This window comes from Coregonus clupeaformis, chromosome 13, assembly GCF_020615455.1.
Source record: "Coregonus clupeaformis isolate EN_2021a chromosome 13, ASM2061545v1, whole genome shotgun sequence".
In the NCBI taxonomy this organism is placed as follows: Eukaryota; Metazoa; Chordata; class Actinopteri; order Salmoniformes; family Salmonidae; genus Coregonus; species Coregonus clupeaformis.
The window spans coordinates 16,621,553-16,628,708 of record NC_059204.1 but is presented as its reverse complement, the minus strand read 5'-3'; positions in this window follow the sequence as shown (position 1 = coordinate 16,628,708).

Here is a 7,156-nt window from a genome sequence, read left to right as displayed (position 1 = left end):
AATGGACTGGATCTTTATATTTTCCAGTAATAATGAAATCAGACCTTCTTCTTAAGTGTCTGATAATCTACCATTTACATAGGAGTGGTTAAAACATGCTAATAACGGTCCTCTGAGTATATCAAAAAAGGGTTGGTATACCTCGACTGGTATGCCATCCAACCCTGGAGTTTTCCCGGACTTAAAGTCTTTAATTGCATCCAGAAGTTCCTCCTCTGTAATTTCACCTTCACATGAGTCTTTCTGTATGGCTGTTAATTTTACATTATCAATTTGCTTTAGTTAGAGGAGATGGAGGCGACTGAAACAAAAACATATGCTTAAAGTACTTTGTTTCCTCCTTTAAAATATAATTTGGAGAATCATGGGTGACTCCGTCATTTGTAACCAGTTTCAATAAATTATTTTTGGTAGCATTCCTATGTTGAAGATTAAAAAAGAATTTGGTGCATTTTTCCCCATATTCCATCCAGTTTGCTTTATTTTTATAATATATTACACTTGATCTTTCTTGAATAAGTTTCTCCATTTCTTTTTGTTTTTTTCTCTAATTTATTCTGAGCCTCTATGTTACAGTTTTTATTGCTATCTATCTGTTCTGTTAGACCTTCTATTTCCTTTGTTAGTGTGGACTCTTTTGACCTAAATTGCTTTTGTTTTCGAGATGAGTACTGAATTGCATGGCCTCTAAAGGCACATTTAAAGGTGTCCCATACAATAAGGGGATTTGCTGTACCTATGTTATGTAGGAAAAAATCAGTTATAAATTCCTCTGTCCCAGTTAAAAACAAGTTATCATCAAATAGGCTTTGATAAAATTTCCAATATCCTCGCCCATGTGGAAATTCAGTAAGAGTAATGTATATGCCAATTATATGATGGTCCGACCGCATTCTGTCCCCTATCAACATTTAAAAAACTTTTGGTGCCAACGAGAATTACATAAGAAAGAAGTCAAGACGACTAGCTTGATTGAGTCTACGCCATGTATGTCTCACTAGATCAGGATATTTAAGCCTCCATATATCTACTAGTTCTAATGTATCCATGACATTCACGATTTCCTTAAGAGCATGAGGGGGATTGTTTGTAGTGTGATTTCCTTTACGGTCCATTGAGCTATTTAACATGGTATTATAATCTCCCACCATAATAATAGAGTCTTGAATTGCTTGCAAGGTCGATAATTTATTATATATATTTTCAAAGAAGTGTGGATCATCATTATTTGGTCCGTAAAGGTTAATGAGCCATATTTGTTTATGGTCCAATAACACATTTAAAATAATCCATCTACCTTGCGTATCTGTTTGGACAATTTGCACATTCGGATCGAAATTACTGTTAATTAATATCATCACCCCTTTTGAGTTTCTTAGCCCATGGGAGAAGTATATTTCGCCCCCCCCCCCCCATTCCTTTTTCCACGCAACTTCATCTAGAATTGTTGAATGGGTTTCCTGTAAACAATAGATATTATATTCCTTCTCTTTGAGACATGTAAATATTGTTATTTTTTTGTTATTATCTGCTAAGCCATTACAATTATAACTGGCTATACTTATTTCACCACATACCATAATGAGATACAAGTTTCAAATCTATTTGTCATTATATATGTTTATAAATTTACCAATAGAAAATACCATAGTGATTGAGTGTCCATATAGCTATACCATGATATTTGCAATGTTACTAAATAACCCTCCAATTGTTCTCCACTAATTTCCCCGCTAAAACCCCTCCCCATCCCAAGTTGGGCCGTCATCCCAGTGATCAGCATACCACCCCTGTCCCCCCGGATCCCTATGCCCTGAGGGGCCAGGACCCATCCATCAAAAACATCACATAGTGCCACCCACAAAACAGAAGCAGGTCAACACAGTTGACATTTCTTTGTATATATCCATAAAAATTATGCCAGCTGATTCATGATTTTGACTGGCTGAGAAACGCTGCCTGTCTGTCTGTCCGTCTCGTCCCGACTCCCGACACGTTCATTACTATGGGACAGCTGGAGATTGAATTTGAATATTGAAACAATGTTGCAAATGTCGGAGAGACAGACAGCAAGGTTTATACAAAACTCCGCTGTTGAAAACCAAATATTAGTCTAAAAGAATAGTGAGATAATGTCTAGATGCTTTTTATAGTGGAGATCAAGTTTATAAATTGCTTGGCTGGGCTGATGAGACAGTGGATTGCGAAGTCAGATGGAACAGAATAAATAGGCATTTTAAAGTCATAGATTTAGCCGGTGCTAACTTGTGGAATAGACACCGGCTGGAATGCGGTTTTAACCAATCAGCTTTCAGGATTAAACCCACCCGTTGTATAAAGGGAAATAATGCAGGCTCTAGAATGACCTTCAAGACAATCAGAAACAAGTATTCAACCACTGAAAAATCATAATTAAAAAATACAAGTATTTAAAAAAAAAATACATTTCATTTTTTCACAAAGGTAGTGCACTGGGCCTTTACTGGTCCTGTATTAACAGACCCATATAGCCATTGGTAGCACATGCCAAAAATAAATCCATGTTTTATTTCCGCCCCTGAGCCCATGCACACACCTACACACAAACAGACTGAAATAGACTCACTTACACACACTCACAGGCACACACAACCTCATGTAGGCCTACATACACTTTTGTTGATTAATAATGTAATAATCTCGGTTACCCAGGGCCAGAAGTAAAATTCTCTAGCGAAAGTTTGTTTTACTTTTGGGGGGGAATGCCTTTAACAATAGCGCTCTCCAGTTTGTAGTCCTAAAAACCGGAAATGAGTTACCTCTGGTTCATTCAGCCATTCATATGGGGAAAATGAATGGGAAAATAATTGGGTTTTGGCATAAATGTCGAAAATAAGGTCTAAGGTTAACACAGGCTTAGGAGATATTCTACGTTTTGTTCCAATATCATTCAGTTAACATTACCTTTTATGAATTATGAAGCCTTTATGTGCTTTTTTAAATTACATAAATGTTTCAAAATTCAAAAAGTGACGTAAGCTGAACAAAACCTATAAGATCTCCTAAACCTGTGTTTACCACATACCTTATTTTTGACATTTATCAACAACAACAAAAAATACGCCATTTATTTACCCCAGAGGCTTTGTCCAACGAACCATGGTGGAGGTAAAGGCGCTTACATGGTCATTCTTACGTCTGTATTGGTCGTGCAGCATTTACGGTGATATGGCCTCTGCAGAAGTCAGGGTATTCATACTTCTTGCACTTCGCGGAGCAGCGCAGAGCTGTTGTGAAGGAAGTTGTCAAGGAACCAGGAACTACAGATTCTCGCCGTTTCATTTGTCTACGAGCAATTAATAATCTTCAACTGCTAATTTAATAACATTACAAAATCACAGTTTACTCCACATCAATTGTACGTCTGCATGGACGGCAGAAGAGGGAGCTCTTCTCTAAAATATGTCTCTATTCAACACCACAGCTTGGGGAGCAACAGTCAGCAGTTCCCTTCAAAACTAGGATGAGTTTACCCCCCCAGCTTCTTCTAATGTTAACCATAGGGGGGAGTGCGGGCATATATGGACTGCATTTTAAATCAATGTGTAGTAAGAACAACTTAATCTTACCCCGACAGCAGCGGTATCACTGACTGACGGTGTGCACTATGCAGGGCCAGCATCAGTGCTAACGAGAGAATGTATTGCTGCAGGCTGTATTGCTGCAGGCATTCCATTTGGATCAGGTGTGGGCCTACTCTTGACAGTTTATAAGGTCTAGAAAGGCACAGCAATGGGGAAGTCTCTGGATTTTTACTTCTGATGCTGAGATGTGCTGTCTGTTGCGGATCATCATTCTCATTCTCAAGTCATCCTATAATAATGTGGCCACATACAGTGCCTTCAGAAAGTATTCAATGACTTTTTCCACATTTTGTGATGTTACAAAGTGGGATTAAAATGGATTCAATTTTCATTTTTTTGTTAACGATCTACACAAAATACTCTGTAATGCCAAAGTAGAAGAACAATTCTAAAAAATTTAGACAGCCGTTTTCAAGTCTTTCCATTGAGTTTCAAGCTGATTAAAGTAAAAACTGTAACTAGGCCACCCAGAAACATTCAATATCATCTTGGTAAGCAGCTCCAGTGTATATTGGCCTTGTGTTTTAGGTAATTGTCCTGCTGAAAGGTGAATTTGTCCCCCTGTGTGGAAAGCAGACTGAACCAAGTTTAGCTATAGGATTTTGCCTGTGCTTAGCTCTACTCTGTTTATTTGTATCCTAAAAAAAAACTCCCTAGTCCTTGCCGATAACAAGCATACCCATAACATGATGCAGCCACCACCATGCTTGAAAATATGAATAGTGGTACTCAGTGATGTGTTTGATTTGCCCCAAACATAATGCTTTGTATTTAGGACAAAAAGTTCATTTCTTTGCTACATTTTTTGCAGTATTAGTTTAATGCCTTATTAATTCAAATATTTTTTCTTCTAATCTTTTCACGCTGTCATTTATGTTAGTATTGAGTAAATACACTGAACAAAAATATAAACGCAACATGCACAATTTCAAAGAGTTACAGTTCATATAAGGAAATCAGTTAATTTATATAAATTCATTAGGCCTGGGAATACAGATATGCATCTGTTGGTCACAAATACCTTTAAAAAAGGCCTCCTGTAGCTCAGTTGGTAGAGCATGGCGCTTGCAACGCCAGGGTTGTGGGTTCGATTCCCACGGGGGGCCAGTATGGAAAATGTATGCACTCACTAACTGTAAGTCTCTCTGGATAAGAGCTCTGCTAAATGACTAAAATGTAAATGTAAAAAGGTAGGGGCGTGGATCAGAAATGGGGCGTGGACCAATCAGTATCTGGTGTGACCACCATTTGCCTCATTCAGCGCGACACATCTCCTTCGCATAGAGTTGATCAGGCTGTTGATTGTGGAATGTCGTCGCACTCCTCTTCAATGGCTGTGAGAAGTTGCTGGATATTGGCGGGAACTGGAACACGCTGTTTTATACGTCAATCCAGAGCATCCCAAACATTGGTGACGTGTCTGGTGAGTATGCAGGCCATGGAAGAACTGGAACATTTTCAGCTTCCTGAAATTGTGTACAGATTCTTGCGACATGGGGCTGTGCATTATCATGCTGAAACACGAGGTGATGGCGGCGGATGAATGGAACGACAATGGGCATCAGGATCTCATCACGGCATCTCTGTGCATTCAAATTGCCATTGATAAAATGCAGTTGTGTCTGTAGCTTATGCCTGCCCATACCATAACCCCACCGCCACCATGGGGCACTCTGTTTACAACGTTAACATCAGCAAACCACTGGCCCACACGACACCACACACTCTGTCTGCCATCTGCGTGGTACAGTTGAAACCGGGATTCATCCGTGAAGAGCACACTTCTCCAGCGTGCCAGTGGCCACCAAAGGTGAGCATTTGCCAACTGAAGTCGGCTACGACGCCAAACTGAAATCAGTTCAAGACCCTGGTGAGGACGACAAGCACATAGATGAGCTTCCCTAAAACAGTTTCTGACAGTTTCTGCAGAAATTCTTCAGTTGTGCAAACCCACAGTTTCATCAGCTGTCCAGGTGGCTGGTCTCAGACAATTCCGCAGGAGAAGAAGCCGGATGTGGAGGTCCTGGGCTGGCGTAGTTCCACGTGTTCTAAGGTTGTAAGGCTGGTTGGATGTACTGCTGAATTTTCTATAAGGACATGGCTTATGGTAGAGAAATTAACATTAAATTATCTGGCAACAACTCTGGTGTACATTCCTGAAGTCAGCATGCCAATTGCACACTCCTTCAAAACTTGAGACATCTGTGGCATTGTGTTGTGACAAAACTGCACATTTTAGAGTAGCCTTTTATTGTCCCCAGCACAAGGTGCACCTGTGTAATGATCATGCTGTTTAATCAGCTTCTTGATAGGCCACACCTGTCAAGTGGATGGATTATCTTGGCAAAGGAGACATGCTCACTAACAGGAATGTAAACAAATTTGTGCTCAACATTTGAGAGAAATACGCTTTTTGTGCATATGGAAAATGTCTGGGATCTTTTATTTCAGCTCATGAAACATGGGACCAACACTTTACATGTTGTGTTTTTGTTCAGTTTATTTGGTTGTTTCATATCCTTCGGAATGCAAAGGCATAATCTACAATACATCCATAGGACACCCTTCAGCTACAGTGTAACCTACCACAGGTTGTGACTTGATATGAGAATACTGTGTACAGTATAGTCCTCAAGTATGGTTTTAATTAACTGTAGGCCTAAATGCAACATTCCAGTATCTTATCATACATTTTCTCTGTGCTTTTATGCTGAAATTGCCAATAAACATCTCATAAATCCTTTCAAAGGTAATAAATCAAATATTACATTGATAAAGTCATAGATGAAATATGCAGTGGTGGAAAAAGTACCCAATTGTCATACTTGAGTAAAAGTAAAGATACCTTAATAGAAAAGTAAAAGTGAAAGTCACCCAGTAAAATACTACTTGAGTAAAAGTCTAGAAGTATTTAGTTTTAAATATACTTAAGTATCAAAAGTACATGTAATTGCTCAAATATACTTAAGTATTGAAAGTAAAAGTATAAATCATTTCAAATTCCCTATATTAAGCAAACCAAATGGCACCATTTTCTTGTTTTTTTATTTACGGAGAGCAAGGGGCACACTCCAACACTTAGACATAATTTACAAAATAAGCATTTGTGTTTAGTGAGTCCGCCAGATCAGAGGCAATCGAGATGACCAGGGATGTTCTCTTGAGAAGTGCATGAATTTGACAATTTCCCAGTCCTGCTAGCCATTCTAAATGTAACGAGTACTTTTGGGTGTCAGGAAAAATGTATGGAGTAAAAAGTACATTATTTTCTTTAGGAATGTAGTGAAGTAAAAGTAAAAGTTTTCAAAAATATAAATAGTAAAGTAAAGTACAGATACCCCAAAAAACTACTTAAGTAGTACTTTAAAGTATTTTTACTTAAGTACTTTACACCACTGGAAATATGTTACAATGCAAAATAGCCTACCACACGTTTTTTTTTATTTATTTATTTATTTCACCTTTATTTAACCAGGTAAGCCAGTTGAGAACAGGTTCTCATTTACAACTGCGACCTGGCCAAGACAAAGCAA